The following is a 20,665-nucleotide window of genomic DNA, read 5'->3' as shown; positions in this document are numbered from 1 at the left end:
GTCCTCAAAAAGGCTGGAGTAGAAGGCTCTCCATCCTCAGACCCTCAGACAGGGCTGCATCCAGCTGCCTGCTGGATCCTGCCAAAAAAAAGAAGCACTGGTGCTGCCCTGGGAGTGGGGCACAGCTTCCGCACCCTCTGTATCAGCCTTCGCTCTCATTGGGACAGGCCTGGGAGAGGAGGCTCCTGCGAGAGAGGAGTTTGGACCAGCCCTCAAGACCCCTGAGGCTCTAAAGTTAGAACTAGATTTCAGATCCCTCAGCTCTGCCCAAATTCCCACCACTGAAGACTTCATGCCCCCCTCTGGCTGTCCCCTGGGAATGGAACCAACAGTTCAGAATCATGCCCTGCAGGGACCTCAGAGCTGATACCAAAAGCCATGAACTCTTCACAGGCTGGCTCCGATCTGTCATTGAGTTTTGTCTAGCCATAGCAGAGGTTTTTTAATATCATTTTTTTAAACTAGGTGTCAACATTTCAAAGTTGGAGGATTTCACATTTTAAAAGATAGAGGTTTGTAGCTTGGCTTGAAATATTAGAAGCTCTGGCTACTCCAGGCTGGCATTCCCACGTCACCAGCCAGTTGCCTGCTACAGACCTGCCTTGTCGCCCACAGTCCCCACCGCTCCCTATCACCTCCCTCACAGGCATTGAGTGTAGGGTGTCTTTGTCATCACAGTTCTACCTGGTTCACCTCATTCATTTTTTTTTTTTTTTTTTGAGACGGAGTCTCGCTCTGTCGCCCAGGCTGGGGTGCAGTGGCCAGATCTCAGCTCACTGCAAGCTCCGCCTCCCGGGTTCACACCATTCTCCTGCCTCAGCCTCCTGAGTAGCTGGGACTACAGGCGCCCGCCACCTCGCCCGGCTAGTTTTTTGTACTTTTTAGTAGAGACGGGGTTTCACCGTGTTAGCCAGGATGGTCTTGATCTCCTGACCTCGTGATCCACCCGTCTCGGCCTCCCAAAGTGCTGGGATTACAGGCTTGAGCCACCGCGCCCGGCCACCTCATTCATTCTTATTGCCTGAAGCCATGGGTGTTGGAATTCATGACCCTGGCTTGTTGCAGTGACTGAGGGCCAGAAAAGCCAGCCCATTTGCACCTTAGAGCTTTTGCACTTGCTGTTCCCTTCACCTATGTTTTGTTTTAATAGAGATAGGAGTCTCCCTGTGTTGCTCAGGCTGGTTTTGAACTCCCGGCCTCAAGCGATCTTCCCATCTCAGCCTCCCAAAGTACTAGGATAACAGGCCTGAGCCACCACACCCGGCCATTCCCTCCACTCAGAATGCTCTTCTCCTGGATGGCCACATAGTTTGCCGCACATTTCATTCAGATTTCTGCTCAAATGTCCTATAAGCTGTTCCTGCCCACACCCATTATTTCCCCCTCCGGCTTACCCTGCCTCATCCTTCTCCAAAGCGCTAATTTCCTCCGGGCATAGAACACATTCATCCGTTTATTCACCCCTTGTCTCCAGTCCACCCCCACGGAATAGCTCCGATAGAACGTCAGCTCCCTGAGAACTGTCACTTTGTGTGTTTTATTCATTGTCTTGTCCTCAGCCCCTGGGTAGGACTTGGTACACAGCAGTGTTCAATGCATACTTTTGAACGAATGAAAGGGGAAAAAGGAAGGATGTGAGGCTCTAGACAACGAAGGAGCCTTGCATGTCAGTCTAAGGAGCAGGAATGGAACCTTTCCATGAGCTACGGACAGGAGAGGAATGGGTCAGATTTGCTTTGCTGACAATTTCTCTGGGAACAGCATTCCAGGCAGCTCTGTGGCCCCTTTAGGCACCTCATTTCCACATCAGCCTCATGATCTATATAACAGGCAGCCACCATGTGGTCAGCAATCTAGGGGGTGGGTGCAACAGCCATGGCTTCTGCCCTTAGGGAGCTTCTGTTTAATTGGGCAGAGAATAGAGCACAGGATGAAACAGGGAGAGGGAGGGAAGAGAGGAAGAGGGAGCACATTCCCACCAGCCTGTAATCTCTTTGGGGCAAGGTCCCCTACATCATTCAACAAATATTTATTGAGCACCTACAATGTGCCAGGCCCCTGCCCTTAGAGTTCAGTCTGGTAATAGTGATAGGCATTTGACCACTGAACACACACATTCTAAATACAGGTCAATGGGGGCTTGGGAGGAAAGGAGAGAGGCTTTGCAAGCCTCTAGCTTGCTCTTCATTCATTGAACACACAGTAGGTGCTCATATCTATTTTCCAAGTGAATTAGTGAATGAATGCAGGGCTCTCTTGGGGGCTAGTTCAGAGAACAAGGGACCTTGGGGAGCTAGCTGCAGGAACAGTGCTCGAAGACAGGAGGGGAGGAAGATGGAGGACTAGGGAGGGTGTTACCCCAGAATCAAGGGTTTGCTCTTCCCTACATGTGACCCCACACTGGGCACTGGGCCCTGGGCAGGATTCTCCTTGGGAGAAGAAGGGGACCTCCCTCCCCTTTCTTAGGAATGCATGCTGCCCCTACCCCACCCTGGGCGAGCGGGGCACCACTTGGTCTGCCATTTTGATGCTTGTGGCGGGACCAGGATGCTGTAAACACCCATACGCGACTCTCCTGCAGGGTCTCCGGGTTGCCAGCAATCACGGCCATCTGCTCACATGGCACTGCGCCCAAGCCCCTCACCCGGGGAGCCGTGCCAGGCAGCGATTGGTTCTGAGGCGTGCCCCTCAAACTGGCGGGGAGCCTCCTCTTCTGAGAGGCCCCTAGGGGAGTAGGCGAACAAAAGACAGATTTCTTTTTCCTAGGGAAAAAAAGATCAATTTCACTTAAGACTCAGCACAAAATGAGGAGTGGAGGAAGAACCAGAGAAGAGTGTCTGTGGGGTCCTGAATATTCAGGAGCTGCCTTTGCATAGCTCAGAGTCTGGGGTGATGGGGGAGGCAACCAGGGCACGATCCATGTTTAAAACATCCTTCGAAAGTGGCGGTTTCTTCTCAGAGGCACCCCCTTCTCCAGCCATCCCTGGTGGCTCGGCCTCTGCAGGGGACCAGGGGAGGGGAGCCAGGAGGCCTCTTCTCCTGAGAAGCCGCAAAGAGTACTGGCCTGGGAGCCCACCCAGCTGGACTATGCAAGAGTGACATGGCTTTGCACAGTCCACTGGCTTCTGTGAGCCCCTCATAAGACAGAGGTGACAGGACGGTTGTGGGGATTACATGGGACAGGAGGCAAAGTGGCATGTCTCTGAAGCAATGAAAGGCCCAGCAGTGGTGTGGCTCGGTGCTACGCATGTCCCTTGCATGTGTGCATACAGTTGTGCATGTCTAGTGAGCATGCTTTTCTACATGTGATGTGCTGGGATCCAGCTGTGTCTCTGTGGGCATGCCTGTACTTGACCATGTCTCCAGGTGGGTCCCTTTGGGTTTGCATGTGAGACTCCAGGAGCTTATCTGGTATGTTCTGGCTCTTGCCCATATTTGTGCCTACGGGTACGTGGAGGTTTGAGCATGCACCAGTGTGTGTGCACACAAAAGGCTCATGCTCTGGGCTCACCCGCCTGTGGGAGCCCCAGTGACAGTGGCAGATAGCGGAGGGGGGAGCTGGCTTCAAGTGAGGTCCTGGACCCCAAGTTCTTTTCCAGCCACTCTCCCTCCAAGGTGGGCCCTCCTGGAGCAGGCAGAGGCCATATCACCTCCCTGGTGGCTTATCCTCAGCACACCCTGCCTACTGTCCAGCTGGCATATGCCAGAGGCTGGCACTCATTTCAAAAATCCACACCAGAAAGAGGCTGGCCGTGGTGAAATCACCCTGGGCACCCCAGCTCCACACGGTGCTGTCTACACCAGGCCCTCACTACCAGGACAAGCAACCTAACATCCCCGCCAGGCGACAGACACAAAGGGGTCCCACTGTGTTGGCCCTGTCTCCGTGCTCCCTGAAGCAGGCTGGAGATGGGAGAAGAGCTATGGCTCAAGGGCCCAAAGGGAGGTCAGAACAAGAAGGGCAGGGAAGAGGAGGCCAAGCTGTTCACTGCATATGACACACAACAGTTTGTCAGTTTCCCTCCCCTGCAGTGGCCTATTTCATCCTCTGCCCTGCCAGGCCAGAATGATAATCAACGCCACTGCACGAGTGAGGAAGTTGAGGCTCCAAGAGGGGATGGAAATTGTACTGTGATGACATTGGCCCTGGCTCCAAAACCTCTTCTTTGGCAGATGAGGAGGCACACGCATGTCAGCTTTGTGGGTGAGAGCCTTGTTTCCCGGGACAGTTTAAGTAGTGGGGGCCAGCTGATTGCGCTGATGAGCCAGACACTGTTTTTGTGTATTTGTTTTTTTGTTGTGGGGGGTTGTTTTGTTTTGTTTTGAGACAGAGTCTCACTCTGTTGCCCAGGCTGGAGAGCAATGGCACAATCACAGCTCCCTGCAACCTCCACCTCCCAGGCTCGAGAGATCCTCTCACCTCAGCCCTCTGAGTAGCTGGGACTACAGGCTTGTGCCACCATGCTTGTCTAATTTTTTGTAGAGACAGGGTCTCACTTTCTTGCCCAGACTTGTCTCAAACTTCTAGGCTCAAGCAATGTGCCCACCTCGGACTTCCAAAGTGTTGGGATTACAGGTGTGAGCCGCTACACTTGGTCCAGATGCTGTTTTAAGGACTTACTTAATCCACTCAACAATCCCATGAGGTGAGTATCAGTATTACCTCATTTTACCCATTGAGACATTGAGGCCCTCAGAGGTGAATTAATTCACTGCAAGTCACACAGTGAACTTGGTGCGGGTAGTTCATGGCCACCACCCTGGGCTGCCTCCCACAGAGGCTGAGGGATTTCGCAAACTCATTTAAAAGAACAGATAGAGGAGGAGATAGAACCACTTCTTGCCTCGTCTTCCTAAGTGAGGTGTGAAAGTCGCCTGTTCTGCTGGACAGAGAAGTTCCCAGCATCCAGATGCCGCCTCTGCCCATGAGTTCCAGGTGGGAATCCACTCCCAGTCAGAGCAGGAAGCGAGTGACAACTCAGCCCCAGGACCAGCCAGGGCTTCCTGGGCACTCCTTCCCCTGGGGACCCCCACCCTCCCCAGCCTGCTAGAAGGGGCAGCTCTGACAGCTGCTCTGCTCTCAGTGATGCTTTGGCGAGGGGTTCCTTGTCCACACCGCTCCAGAGTCTGTAGCAAGGGGGTGGCTGGAGGGGATGGAGGGGCAAGGAGGGTGTCAGACTGGGATGGGCACCCGGCCCCACATCCGCCAGCCCTCCACAGCTGCCTCTGCCTACACTGAGCACGCTGGATTATTCAATGTAACATTTAATTACACTGAGAGTCTAACGAACACAAGGAAAGTCAGATGTGGAACTCGCGCCCCCCGCTGAGCCTCCTGGAAACTGTGGGGGAGGCAGGGTTGCTCCATATGCCACTACGTGGGTGTGCACAGGTGCGTGCACGTGTATGCATGTGTGTTTGTGCAGCCCGTCTCTGTGTGTGCCTGTGTGTCCAGGCGGGCAGTTCATGCACATCTGCCCGGTGTGTGCTCATGTGTGTGTGTGTCCACTGTGTATGAATGTGTACCTCTATGTAGTCCGTGCAGTGTGTGTGTGTCTATCTGCTGTGTGTGTACCTCTCTGCTGTCTGTGTGGTGTGTGTGTGTGTCTCTGCTGTGAATGTACACTTCTCTGTTGTCAGTGCCGTGTGTGTGTCTACCTGCTGTGTGTGTGTATTTCTCTGTTGTCTGTGTGGCGTATGTGTGTTTCTCTGCTGTGACTGTGCACTTCTCTGCTGCCTCTGCAGTGCGTGTGTATTGTGTGTTACTTGCTGTGTGTGTGCATGCCTCTCTATTGTCTGTATGGAGTGTGTGTGTATGTGTGTGTGTCTATCTTCTCTGTGCTTGTGCACCTCTCTGATGTCTGGGCAGTGTGTGTGTGTGTCTACCTGCTGTGTGTGTACCTCTGTGTTGTCTGTGTGGCATGTGTGTGCCTATCTCTGCAGGTGTGTGCACCTCTCTGTGTGTGTATGATGTGTGTGTAGGTATTCATGTCTGTGGTACAACTCCAGGCCATTGTGTGTGTGTATGTCTGGATGTGTCTGGGCTGTGTGTGTCTGTGCGGGCCTGGGTGTGTCTTTCCACATGTGCCTCTGTGTGCCTGCCCATTTTTGTCATGGCTGCTAAAAGCAGTTTTGCTTCTAGTGATAATGTTTTTCAGGCCCCCAGTAAGAGTGGACTGGTTGGAATTCCTCTGGCGTTCATACTGCTGTATGACACTGTTCAGCAGGCCCTCTTGGGGACTGCCAGGTCCCCAAGGATTAATAATTCCATTTGCTCCATCTTCTTTTGCCAGGGACCAGGTAAGAGTGGGCACCGCCTCTTCTCTCCTCTCTTCCCTCCCCATCTTTTCCTTCAGGACTTCTCCCTTGGCCAGGCCTAGACCTAGGTGGCCCTCTGGGTGGTCTTTTTCCTATGTGCTCCTTTCCAGAATGTCATATTGGACCCTGAATTCCTCTACTGACTTTGTGTGCAGAATCAGATCACCAGGGACTGAGTTCTGCAGGTGTCTTCCCTGGTGTGTGACCTTGGAGGAGTCATTTGACCTCTCTGAGCCTGCCTTCCTGCATGGCAGGGAGCTCCAAAGCAGAAAATGTGTATAAAGTGTGTTGGGTGCTATGGTGCAGTCAGGGGAGTGCATTCCCCTTACAATGGGAATGAACGAAGCTGGATCCTTATCCTGAGGGAAGAATGACGGATCCACAGGAGGACATCCCTGAGCCCTTACCAGGGCTGCCCCTGTGGGGGCAAGAGCTGCTGGCAGGGAGAAAGGTGCATATTCTCACGTGCTGGCTTCTTTTCTGATCTCAGGGAATAGGCCTTGAAAGATGGCAGTCACAAGGTGCCATCTCCTAGACACAGGGTGAGGCTGCACCAAGACTCATCAAGAATTTTCCAGAGATCTGTGCAACACTCTGACATAAATTGAGGCAGTCTACTTGTTGTGGGACTTGATGCATGCTCTCTCTGGTCAGTACCAGTCCAGCTCCCTCCACCATCTTTCTCTCCTTCTTTTCTCACCAAAATCTTCTACCCTAAGAATCAAATTATTAAGTGAAATTCAATCTGCTCAGTTACAAATCCATAAAATGTTATACACACACACAAGGACCCAAAGATCTAGGCACAAAGATGTTCACTGCAGCATTGTTCACAACACATAAATGATGTCAATCAATTATGACTTATTCAGCCAATGAGATGCATTGTGGCCATTATAATAAAACAAGATCTGGAGGAACTTCTGCTTTCAGCAAGATGGAATAGACATATTTCCCTACTTTTCCTGCTAAATATAACTAAAACCCTTGGACAGTAAATATTTTTAAAAGGAGATGAAGAAGAAGAGGAAGAAGAAGAAGAAGAAGGATGAGGAGGAGGAGGAGGGGGAGGGAAGAAGAGGAAGAAGAAGAACAAGAAGAAGAAGGAGGAGGAGGAGGAAAGAACAAGAGGAGAAGGAGGAAGAGGAGGAAGGAAGAAGAGGAAGAAAAGAAGAAGGAGGAGGGAAGAAAAGGAAGAAGAGGAAGAAAAGAAGAAGAAGGAGGAGGAGGAGAAGGAGGAGGAGGGAAGAAGAGGAAGAAAAGAAGAAAAAGGAGGAGGAGGGAAGAAGAGGAAGAATAAGAAGAAGAGGAAGAGGGAGGAGGCGGAGGGAATAAGAGGAACAAGAAGAAGAAAGAGAAGGAGGAGGAGGGGGAGGGGAAGGAGCAGGGGAGGGGAGGGGAAGGGGGAGGAAGAGAAGGAGGAAAGAAGGAGGAAGAAAGAAGGAAGAAGAAGGAGGGGGAGGAGAAGGAGGAGGAGGGGGAGGGAAGAAGAGGAAGAAGAAAAAGGAGGAGGAGGAAGAAGAGGAAGAAAAGAAGAAGAAGAAAGAGGAGGAGGGGGAGGGAAAGGGGAAGGGGGAGGAGGAGAAGGAGGAAAGAAGTAGGAAGAAAGAAAGAAAGAAGAAGAAGAAGAAAGGGGAGGAGGAGGAAAAGGAAGAAGAGCAAGAAGGAGGAGGAGGAAGAGGAGGAAAAAGAAGGAGGAAGAAAGGAAGAAGAAAAGAAGAAGAGGAAGAAGAAGGAGGAGGAGGAAAGAAGGAGGAAAAAGAAGGAAGAGAAGAAGAAGAGGGAGAAGGAGGAGGAAGAGGAGGAGGAGGAGGGAAGGAGGAAGAAGAGAGGAAGAAGAAGAAACAATAGTAGCAGCAGGAGGAGGAGGAGGAAAGGAGGAAGAAAGGAAGAGGAGAAGAAGAAGAAAAAGAAGAAGGAGAAGAAGAAGAGGAAGGAGGAGGAGGAGGAAAGGAGGAAGAAAGGAAGAAGAGAAGAAGAACAAGAAAAAGGAGGAGGAGGAGGAAGAAGAAGAAGAGGAAGAGGAAGAGGAAGAAGAAGAAGGAGAAGGAGAAGGAGAAGGAGAAGAAGAAGAAGCAGAAGCCGCCAAAAAGTGAAGAGAAAAGACTGACTAGAAACCTCCGGATCTAAGGAACAACATTATGGTGGGTTCCTTTGGTTTTCTTTTTGCTTCATATGTCCCAGAAAGGGCCAGCAACACGGAAACACCAATGTGCCTAGACTGAAAAGCCCCATCAAATGTCTGCTTTTTTTAGCCAAAGAACCAGTAAAGAATCAGCCTAGCAAAACAAAATCTCTTGGGTAATAACCATGCTACTCTAGCTAAATGCCACAGAAAAAACTGTGGCTCCGCCTGCACACTGCTTTCATTCTCACCAATCTATAATGAGATTCCTCAATGCTCCTCACGAGGGTGGGAAATCAGAGAAGGCCAAACAGGAACCTAGGATTTTCCTCCTTGCTGTGCAATGACAAGGCCCAATGCCGTACTCCACAGTGCCAGGGGAGCCTGAATTTCCACTCCCCATCCAGTAGTATTAAGGCACCTCCGCCCCTGTCCCCATGGGGATGGTATCAGAGGAAGTGCTCTGTAGAGGCAGGACTTTTGCCGCTACCCAGTTGTAACAAGGTCACCTGCCCCTCTGTGGTATCAATGGAGACTACTTGGGAACCAGTAACTAGACACTCCTACCCCTCCCAGCCAGGGACGTATCAGTGAAGACCTAGTGGGGAGCTGGAACTCCCACCCCCACCCAGCTATAGTAATGAGCCCCCCACCTAAGGTGTTAATGGAGGCTTAGTGGGGAACTTGGGATTCCACTCCCATCTGGCATTAAGGAGGCACTGAGATCCCGCCCTGCGCCACTATCTTTCCCTTCTGGGGAGGTATTAGAGGAAGCCAGCTAAAAAAGGTTTAAATAAGACCCAGGGTTTCATAACATAATATACAAAATGTAAAAGTTTCAACAAGGGATCAGTTGTCATGCCAAAATCCAGGAAGCTATCAAACAGAATGAAAAAAGGAAATCCATAGATGCTGAAAGTGAAATGACAGAGATGCTAGAAATGCCTGGCAAGGGTTTTAAAGCAGCAATCATAAAAATGCTTTAACAGGAAACTACACACCTGCCTGAAACAAAGGAAAAAATAGAAAGTCTCAACACAGAAATAGAAGGTATTAAAAAGTGCCAAGTGGATATTTTAGAACTGAAAAATTCCACAACTTAAAAAAAATTAAATCAACAGGCTCAACAAGCAGAATGGAGGGAACAGGAAAAAAATTTGCAAACTAGAAGACACAATAGTAGAAATTATCCAATGTTTATTTTTTTTTTTGTATTTATGTTTCCACCTAACTATTAACAATCTTAATTTAAAAAGAACAAATAAACTGGGAAAAAATTAAACAGAATCTTAGGAAACTGTGAGACTATAACAACAACAACAACAACAAAAAACCCACTAACATTAGTGTCATCGGAATTACGGAAAAAGAGGAGAAAGAGGCCGAGCGCAGAGGCTCACGCCTGTAATCCCAGCACTTTGGGAGGCCAAGGCAGGCGGATCACAAGGTCAGGAGATCAAGACCATCCTGGCTAACATGATGAAACTCCGTCTCTACTAAAAATACAAAAACAAAACAAAACGAAACAAAACAATTAGCGGGCGTGGTGGTGGGCGCCTGTAGTCCCAGCTACTCAGGAGGCTGAGTCAGGAGAATGGTGTGAACCCGGGAGGCGGAGCTTGCAGTGAGCGGAGATCACGCCACTGCACCCCAGCTGGGTGACAGAGCAAGACTCCGTCTCAAAAAAAAAAAAAAAAAAAAAAAAAAAGAGAGAGGAGAAAGAGAGTAGAGCCAATAAAACACTTGAAGAAATACTGGCTTAACAAAATTTCAATTCTGGCAAAAAAAAAAAAAAACATGAACCTATAGATTCAAGAAACTGAGTAAATCTCAAAAAAGATAAAACCCAAAGAAATCCACACCCAAGACACATTACCGTCAAATTTCTGATAACTAAAGACAAAGGAAAAGTCTTCCAAGCAGCAAAAGAGAAATGACGTTTACCTAGAGGGGGAAAAGCAATTCAAATGAAAGTGGATTTCTCATCAGGAATCACAGGAGTTAGAAGAAAGTGGCACAACATTTTTCAAGTGCTGAAAGAAAAAAAAAAAAACTGTCATCAGAAACCTATATCCAGTGAAAACATCCTTCAGGAATTAAAGGGAAATCAAGATATCCTCAGAGGAGGAAAAACTAAGAAAATCTGTAGTGAGCTGATCTTGTTAGGGCTGATCTTTTGCCCTAAAACATGGCAAAATGAAGTTCTCTAAACATAAGAAAATGATAAGAGAAAGGATCTTGGAACATGAGGAAGGGAGAAAGAACACAGTAAGGAAAAATATAGGTAATACAACAGAGTTTCTGTCTCCTCTTGAGTTTTTAAAATTATGCTTAATGGCTGAAGCAAAATATTTAACACTGTCTAATGTGATTCTAAATGTGTAGGAGAGTATTTAAGATAATTGTATTATAAATATAACTTATATATATAAGGGGAGGGTAAATTGATATAAAGCGAGGCAATTTTTTTTTTTTTTTTTTTTTTTTTTTTTTTGGAGACAGAGTCTCACTCTTGGGCCTGGGCTGGAGTGCAGCGGTGCGGTCTTGGCTCACTGCAACCTCTGCCTCCTGGGTTCAAGTGATGCTTCTGCCTCAGCCTCCTGAGTAGTTGGGATTACAGGCATATGCCGCCATGCCCAGTTAATTTTTATTTTTAGTAGAGACAGGTTTCACCACATTCGCCAGGCTGGTCTCAAACTCCTGACCTCAGGTGATCCGTCCGCCTTGGCCTCCCAAAGTGTTGGGATTACAGGTATGAGCCACTGTGCCCTGCCTGGGGCAACTTTTCTACACTTCACTTGAACTGGTAAGATGACGAAACCAGGAGATTTTAATATGCCACATGTATAGCATATATATAGTAATATCTACAGCAACCACTAGAAATGCTGTAGGAGATATACCCAAAACACTGTAAATAAACCAAAATGAAATTCTAAAAAAATGTCTAAGGCAGAAAAAGGAAATCAGAGGAATTAAAAAAAAAGAACAGAAAAAAATATAAAATAGCAAATTTAAGTCCCAACATGCCAATAATTATATTAAATATAACTAACCTATCACAGCAACTAAAGGAGATTGGCAGAATAGATAATCCAACTATATAGTCTTTACAAAATATTCACTTCAAATATAATAATATAAACAGGTTAAAAATAAAAGAATGGAGAAATATCTATCACGTAAACATTAATTGAAAGAAAACATGGTGGCTATATTAGCATTAGATAAAGTAGACTTCAGAGCAAATAAAACTAGAGACAAAGAGGTATCTTACATAATGAGGAAAGGATGGATTTACCAAGAAGATATAGCAATCCTAAATAGGTACACACCAAACAACAGAGCTGAAAAATATGTAAATGATGGAACTGAAAGAAGACATAGACATATCCACAATTACATTTGGACCCTTTAACAACCTTTTCTTGACAATTGATAGAACAATTAGAAAATCAGCAAGGATACATAACTCAACAATATCACCAGTTTCAGGATCTAATAGACACCTATAGAACATACCACCCAACAATAGCAGAATATACATTGTTTCAAAGGCCCTTGGAACATATACCGTGATAGACTATATCATAGGCCATAAAACATAAATCACAACAAATTTAAAAGAATTGAAATCACAGAGTGTGTTCTTCAACCACAATGGAATCAAACTTGAAATTAATAACAGAAAGATAATGAAAAGTCACCAAAAACTTAGAAACTAAACAACACAATTCTAAATCCATGGATCAAAAACAAAGCCTCAGTATAAATTTAAAGATACATTGAACTGACTGAAAATGACAATACGATGTATCAAACATTTTGGGACACAGCCAATGCAGTGCTGGGAAAGAAATGCATAGCACAAAGTGTATATATTACAAAAAAGAGAAAGTGTTAAATCAGTCATTTAAGTTCCCCCCTCAAGAACCTAGAGAAACAAGAGCAAAATACATCCCAAGCAAGCAAAGGGAAGGAAAAAAAAAAAAAAAGAGCAGAAATCAATGAAATTGAAACAGAAAACCAACAGAGAAAAATCACTGGAACAAAGAGTTGGCTCTTTGAAAAGATCAACCAAATGGAAGAACCTCTAACAGGACTAACAAAGAAAAAGAGAAAACACAAAGTACCAGCATCAAGAATGAAATAGTGGATATCACTACAGACCCACAGATACCAAAAGGATAATAAAGGAATAGGATGAACAACTCTGCATGCATACATTTGACAAATTAGATTATAATACCCAATTCCTTGGAAAACAGATCACCACAACTTACCCAACATGAAATAGATCATTTAAGTAGCCTCACATACAACTTATAACTATTAAGGAGGTTGGATTCATAATTGAAAAACTCCTCAGAAAGAGCAAGATCTGTGAGTGCTCACATGAAAAGAAAGAAACGGAATATTTATAAGAAAGTGAAAAGTCATAGAGCAATTCACAGAATAACATAGATTTTATGAAAGAAAGGAAAGAACTATCTGTAAATGTATATATGTGTACAGATTATCTTTGGAAAGAATGAGACTGGGAAGAGTGTAAGACGGACAATTGATTTTTAGTGACTTTTTACTTTATATCCTTCTAAGCAGTTTACTGTTTTTTTCTTTTATTATTTAACATTGTTTTAAATATCAACACCCACATGGTTTGCCTGGCTGCTCAGTCCAGAGTAGCACAGAACATAGGAGCCCAGCCTTTACAGACACATCACCTATTTTCCCATCTCAACTTTACCACCCACTATCGGGTAGAGGTGACCCCAGCTTCCCTTACTGTCAAACAAGGACAAAGATCATGAGGAATAAGTGTCTGGGAGTGCCAGGACTCTGAAACTAACAGAGCGGCACGGTGTACCTCGCACTGTGCTGGGTGCTGTGAAGATTTAGGAGCAAGAACAAATCCAGAAAGCACCTGAGGGGAAATCGCAGGAGGGCGGGGGGGCTCCCTGAAGGTGGTGGCTCTTGAACTGAGCCCTGAAGGAGCTATAGGATCTGTTTGGGCCCAGGAGAGGAGAAATGTAATTGTAGACAGAGATGTCAGGAGGCAAGGCAAACCCACCGACAGAGTGGCCAGGGGGCACCTGGGAACCCAGCCAGGAGTTCTTAAGCTGTCAGGGCGGGCAGTTCTCCTTCAAGGAGTCCGATCGGAGCTCTTACTTCGTTAAGAAGACAGTAGGGCCAGGGTAATGTCCTCATTGTATTCTCAGAGCTGATTTTCTTTTCTGTTTTCTATGAGGCTTTAAAAACTATCAGCTAATAAAACTGTACTTTGGGTGCTCAGTGTGTTGCCAAGTGCAGCACATCCTCATATCCCCTCCACAGCTCAGGGTGCAGACATCCTTGTCCCCAGGTACAGATTCAGAAGCCATCTATGAGCCCCGTCGCAGATCCAGCCTCCCAAGGAAGCCTCATTCGCACAGAGAGCTCCAAAGCCAAGATCATCTCAGACAGCTGTGATTAAACCCTCATTTCACAGATGAGGAAACCGAGGCCCTGAGTAGGAAAGGGGCTTGCCCAGAGTCACAGGGGGAAATGGTGACAGAGAAGAGCATGGATGCCCAATCCAGTGCCCGTGGCTCTGCATGAGAAACACACAGCAAGGCCCTGGTCCATGCTTGCTCAGGTGATGCAGGGGTTACCATCGGTGGCTCTGAAATTCTCTCAGTGTTTCTGGGGTTGTCTGTTTTGAATCAATGGTCAGGTCATCCCTCAGAAGTGCAGGGAGAGAAACCCAAGTCCAGGGAGGTCCAATGGCCAGGCAGAAGTCACAATGCTACTGAAAGGCCCAACTGGAAACTGTCCACAGTTCCAGCAACCCCCGGGCCCTGACTGTAAGCCCCATTCTCAAGGCGAGTGCATGGGTAAGGGACGGCCCCATCAGATGGGAAGCACCACAGGTGCGGAGAGCCAGAGGGGCAGGAGTTTGGAGGACCGCACGGACTCTGCAGAATGTTCTGGAGACTCTGACATCCCGGAAACCCTCAAGGGTGGGGGCCGGTGGAGGGGAGGGCTAAGCAGGCCACATGCCTCAGGACCCAGCCGGCAGGCTGGAGGAGGTCCTCCGCTGGGAACTGTCTCTAGGTCTCCCGAAAATGCCAGGCCAAAGAACTGGGCAGCCGCCACTCTTCCACCAGTGACCTTGACCCAAGCTGGGCTGGCCTCTCAGAGACGACACGGCCCCTTCCCCTCTGATCCTCTTCCCAAGGTCGCAAAAGGAGTCGGCTTCTGGGTGGCAGGACTTTTGCAGAGACCCTCGTTTGCAGTTCTGGGGCTGGAGCAGGGTGGGGCCCGTGACTGGGCTTGGCGTGAAACTAGAAGCGGCCAGGCCAGGTGTAAATTATGCATAGCTATTTCTGGAAACTTCTCAGATTTCTCAAGAGAGAGAAATTAATTTGCCTGTTTGGGCAAATAACACCAATTTTTTTTTCCCCTGCTTAAGGTCATTTTGTTAAAATAAAATTGATTAACGTTCTCTTTAAAGTTTAAGTAGAAACTACTCAAACATATTTTTATGCACAGAAGCACGCTTTGCGCCCTTCAGTAATTAATAACTCCACAAATAAGATAACACCACGCCGCTCGCAGTTCGCTCAGCCCGCGGCCCCCGGTGGGTGGGGCCGGCCCGAAGAGGGCCAATCAGGGCTCAGGGGAGGGAGGGGGCGGGCCGGCCGCGCACCAACCCCAGGCTGGGGCCGCCCGGGCGCTGTCCCGGCTCTGGCACGTCAAGGATCCGCCCAGCCAGGAGCGGTCCAGGTAGAGGCTGACCCCAATGGACTATCATCTCGAACCAACCCCAGTGATGAGTATCAGGAGCTAACCACTTCTCTCCTTTTCTCCTTCTCTCCTTCTCTCCCTCCCTCCCTCCCTTCCTCCCTTCTCCCCTTCTCTTTCTTTCTTCTTTCGAGACAGGGCCTCGCTGTGTCATCCAGGCTGGAGTGCAGCGGTGCAGTCACAACTCACTGCAGCCTGGAATTCCTGGGCTCATGTAATACTCTGCCTCAGCCTCCCGAGTAGCTGGGATTACACGCGCGGCACCACGCAGAGCTAATTTTTATTATTATTATTTGTAGAGACAGGGTCTCGTTATGTTCTCCGCACTGGTCCCCAACTCCTGGTCTCAAGTGATCCCCCCGTCTAGACCTCCCAAAGTGCTGGGATTACAGGCATGGGCCACTGTGCCCGGCCTGGAGCTAGCCATTTCTTATGTGCTCTGCTCAAGGGCTTCTTGGGGCTGGGAACAGGGCTTTGGAGCCAGACTGCCAGCATTAGAATCTGAGCGTTGGGCAAGTTAGCATCTCTCTGCCTTAGTTTCCTCAGTTGTAAAAAAGAGATAACAGTACCCACGTGATAACGTTGTTGGGTGGATTAAAGGAGTTAATACACGATGCCTAGGAGAATACCAGACACCGATAATGTTATTAAACGTCACCATCATTCTTATTTTAATTTTACCACTTTGTGAGATAAGTACTATTTTTTATTTTTCCCATTTACCAATGAAAACACTGAGACTCAGAGAAGTTAAGGGCTTTATTTGAGGTCACACCGCTAGTAAGTGATAGAGCTGAGGTCGGAATCCAGGTATCATAGTCCACAGAGTTTAGGCTACAAGTTGTCTTCATACACATGCTTATCTTCCCCTAGACCTTTTAAATTGTCATTAATTCACTTTCATATGCAATATCTGCATTCATTTATTAAATATCTTATCTGCTCCAGATCCTGTGTAGGGTGCTGGTTATAACGACATTTACTAAGAGTCACGCTCTGCCCTCAAAGATAGTCAGAGGCAGGTGGGTGGAAGGTGAAGGCAGCTTGGGTAGTCATTAGTGCAGTGTTCCAAGCCTTGTTGATTCTCACTTCTTCCAGGCACAGAGCAGGATTGCACTTCCTGGCTCCTGTGATAGAATGGAGCCATGTGACAATTGCTGGCAATGCATTGTGAATTTAAGAGCTCTGTATTTGTGTAAGTCCTAGGCAAGAGCACTGAACTGCCAGTTCTCTCTCGGTCTCTCTCTGCTTGGTTGCTGACCATATTTAAGGTGGTGGCTGCTCCCTGATCCTAACTTCTGAGTGACCATGATGAAGAAAGCCCCCTGGATATCCAAGATGGCTGTGGAATATGAGTCGGGAAGTAATCTTTGTCGTGTTAAACCATGAGAATTTGGGCCCTTTTGTTAATGTGCCATATCCTAGCCTGTCCTGATTGATATACAGTCCCAGAGACAAATAGGTATAAAAGGCAGTACTGTGCATGCCCAGTGATGGACTTACACACCAGGTAGTATCGGAGTTCTTATTATGAGAGCATTTTACTTAGCTGTGGGTGTCAGAATAAGTAGCCTAAAGAATAAACTGGGCCAAGACTAGGGTGAGATGAATGAGGCACTTGCTTTGGACACAAAATTGAAGTGAATACAAAACAAACAAACAAAAAGCCAAAGTAATACTTTCATGTTTCTGAAAATAAGTTAATTAAAAAAAAAATTCCATGATGAAAAAAATGGCAAAGTGTTAAGTAAAGACAGAATCTGATGCTACATTTGTGCCATCCCACCTCACTTGCCAAATCCCAATCCCAGCCCTGGTTCCAGTAAAACTTTATTTTCAAAAATGGGCTGCCAGGCTGCAGGTTATAACCTGCCAATGTGATTTTTAAAAATATTACATGAAAATATTGTTTATTTTGATTACTTAGCTTTTTGGCACCCACTTAAGTTTTGCTCCCAGGTGAGTGCTTCACCAACGTCACCAAGTCTTGGCCCCAAGAATTAGACAGCTGAGCTGGGTCTAAAAGTAGGAGTTAACCTGGGGTTGGGAGGGGGAGAAGGGAAGGGCATTCCAGCAAGAGGAAGCACCATGAGCAGAGGCATGGAGGGAAAGGACAGCCAGGGGCGTGCATGGCAAATCATACTTTATTTTTTGGAAAGAGATCAAGCAAGATAGAGTTGCAAATATTCAGCCATTGTTGAGTGTTTTCTCCCGTTCTGTGACATCAAGAGAGCTGTGCAGGGTGTATAATCATTGAGCACTCTCCCGGCAAGCCTGAATGAGCCAAAACCAACTGTAAGTTGTAAAATAGTGGCCCCATGGACTTGCTTTGAAGGGTAACAAGCATCTGGGGAACAAATCCTTGTAGGGTGTCTCTCTCTTCTCCAAAGGTAAGTTCCAAGCCATACCAATAAACACATAACACCACATGTCACAGGTGCTATGATAGACAGGAACCAGAAGTGATTACTGGGGTAGTTGTTACCTCATGGTTCAAATGGCTTCTGGAACACCAGCTATTGCAGCCACGTTCCAGCCATCAGAAAGATGGAAGGAATGAACTCATTTCTTCACTTTCAGGACAATTCTTAGAATTTGCACATACTCCTGTTATTTACACCCTATTGATAGAACCTATGGCTACCGATAGTAATAGGACCACACCTAACTTCTGGGAAGGATAGGATATATAATCTGCCCCTTCCCCTCTCCAAGGTAACCTCTGCTCAGCTATAAATTGGTTACTGTATTAATGAAAAGAAAGAGAACCAGCAGTCTTTCCTGTACAGTACAATACCACTTTATTGATTGTCATCATCATGATTATTATAATAAAATTAACAATGGAGTCAGACACCCCAGGCTGGAAGGTGAGGCACCGGAGTTATAGTCGCAAGTCTATCCTGAATGGTATGATCTTGGACAAGATTCTGAACTTCTCTGGGATTAAGTCATCTAGAATTGAAACTCCATAGGAATACAGATCTCTCAGGGTACTTCTGGCTTGTTTCCAGCTCATGGCTTCTGCATTTGCAGTGCTCTCTTCCCACTGCTCTTGGACTGCCCACCTCCCTTCTTTCTTCAGGTCTCAAGCCCCTGCCTCAGCAAGGCCTTCCTTAATGCACCCCTGTGTCTCATACATGGGTCCCTCCATTAATCCCTGGCAGCTTCTGGCTTTGCCATCACGGCACTCATGACGAGGGGTCGCTATGCATTTACTGGCATGCTTGCCTGTGCCACTGTGGCCTCCGTGAGGCCAGGGGCCACATCTGCTGGTCATCTCCTTATCCCCAGTGCCCTGTACAGTGCCTGGCACATGGGGGCAGCTCAGTAAATATCTGCTGAATGGATGAGTGGAGGAAGGCATGGATTTGAGTTTTGGTCCTATTTACTGAACATTTGTAGGTACAGGTCCCATTCCTAGGAACACATACCTTAGGAAGGAAGAAAAACAGGTGAAAAGTTCAATATTATGCAACTGTGAGATTAAAAGGAGAATTCTTTAAGGATGGGGAACTCGAGAAGATTCCTCCCATGACAGTGTCTCCACTGAGACTGAAACCCTGCCCTGCCTGCTTCTGGGCACTCTGGGCAGGTGCTCCGTGACAGGGGCCTGTGGTCCAGGGTCCTGGTCCACTTCCCAGCCCGGGCAAAATTCCTCCACCCAGAGTGCTGCTAGAAACTGACAATTTGTACATCTAAATACAGCAGCAATGAACCTCAGGCTTTCAGTCACCTCGCCCACTCCCCAAAGCCAAATCCACATGAGAGGCTGATTCCATCGCGCCCTCCTGGCTGAAAAGGTGCCCCCCTGCAGGATGCCCGGCGCCATCATTGACGACCATGCTGCCTGCAGGTCTCTGTGTGCATCCCTTTGTCGGGCATCATTTCATACAAGCCTCCCAGAGACCCTCCAAGGCTCCTCACAGTTGAAAGGCAAGTGTCTCATCCCAGCTCCAGACCATTTCTCTGGAAAGGGGTAGCGAGTTCTCCGAGGCACAGGTTTATAACCCTACACTGCTCCCCAACCCTAATACCGCCTGATGGTAAAGAATGCCAGTCCCAGGAAGGGCCTCAGTGTCCCCACTGCCAGCCCCCTTCCCACACGAAGTCACGAGGGGCTCTCGGTCGTAGCAGCGGGGACAGAGCCAGCCAGAGAACAATAGGGCCGGGGTGAGGGGGGAGTCGGTGGGGTTCCCTGGCTGCCTTGTCACCGCCATAAACCTCATTACCTCGCGGTCCCCTAGGCCGCCTCTCTCCTTACCCAAGGCATCAGCCGGCTTCGCTGCTGATTCCCACATGGCGTGAAAAGCTCTTAAACCCCCCGCTGTATTTTTAATGGGGGCAGTGACTAATTTAGCCCTACGCCACCAACCGTCAAATCAGATCTTCTATTGGTACTTACTGAGGGCTCACCTGGGCTCCATGGGGTTTGGGATAAATCCAGAGCTGGAGAGGGCCCTGAGTCGGAGATGTGGCAGGCCCTGGGACACACTGGTCCCATCGACAGTCCCAGCACTGCCCAAAAGGCAGGCCTGGCTGTGGACATGTGACAGCCTCACTCAGACATAGCCTGAGCCCCAGGCTCCAAGCCCCAGTCCATGGGTGGGCACACTTAGGGGAACACTGGTGTCTACCCTGGGGTCTGACCCCAAAACTGCCAAGTCTCCAGAGGCTGAAAATTGGCATTCACAGCCTTCAGTTTCCAGGAGGCAACAGCCCACTACTGGCAGGGTCTGCTCTATGATTCACACGTGTAAGATGCCTTTTGAAAAACTGAAAGCCCCGCCCGTGTGAGAACATTACATGAGGTGACAGAAAGAAAGGGGAATTCTTATAGGTCACCAGAAGCCCCTTGATATGGGAGTCTTCTAGAAGATGATGGGTATAATTGCTCCAAATTCCACGCCCGTGACTTAGTATTACATTATAATTAGGTGCAATCTGTCTGCCTGTTTCATTTCCGCTCTGCAGAGGGTAATAACCAATTTCCATGCCCCTTGTGAAAAGTTAGCAAGGAAGGGTTTCCCCGTGCAAGTTCCGGCCTCTGATTGGCAAGTCAGCTGAGCACCAGCATGAAGGAGGTGTGGGAAGTAAAATGGAGGCAGCCTGGAGACCAAGGCTGCTGGGTGGGCCCTGGGATGCCAGCAGGGCCAGGAGTAGGTGAAATAAGCAAGGTACCTAGAGTGTAAAATGCAAGAGGACACTCATTCCCAGCACTTGCAGGTGTAAGGGGGCTGTGACAGTGAGTGCCCCCTGAAATAATGTACCCCAGGCCCCTACCTGCCTCACTCCAGACCTGGCCCCGGCCACCAGTCTCAATGCTCTCACATCCCACTGATCTCTATGACTGGGAACCTGCGGCTCCTACTTGGCTCTGCTCTGCGGTCCCCAATCACACATCTCCTCAGAACCCAAGTGCCACCTGGAGTCCTGGCG

The 20,665-nt window shown here is 48.0% G+C and overlaps 1 protein-coding gene across 1 annotated transcript in view; it reads right to left on the bottom strand.

Annotated features, from left to right (window-relative positions):
• Positions 1-20,665, bottom strand: part of CBLN1 (cerebellin 1 precursor) — a 680,545-nt gene that overhangs the window by 191,369 nt on the left and 468,511 nt on the right. The window lies entirely within an intron of this gene.

This window comes from Macaca thibetana, chromosome 20, assembly GCF_024542745.1.
Source record: "Macaca thibetana thibetana isolate TM-01 chromosome 20, ASM2454274v1, whole genome shotgun sequence".
NCBI classification, from domain to species: Eukaryota; Metazoa; Chordata; class Mammalia; order Primates; family Cercopithecidae; genus Macaca; species Macaca thibetana.
This window is presented reverse-complemented; position numbering and strand designations above follow the sequence as displayed.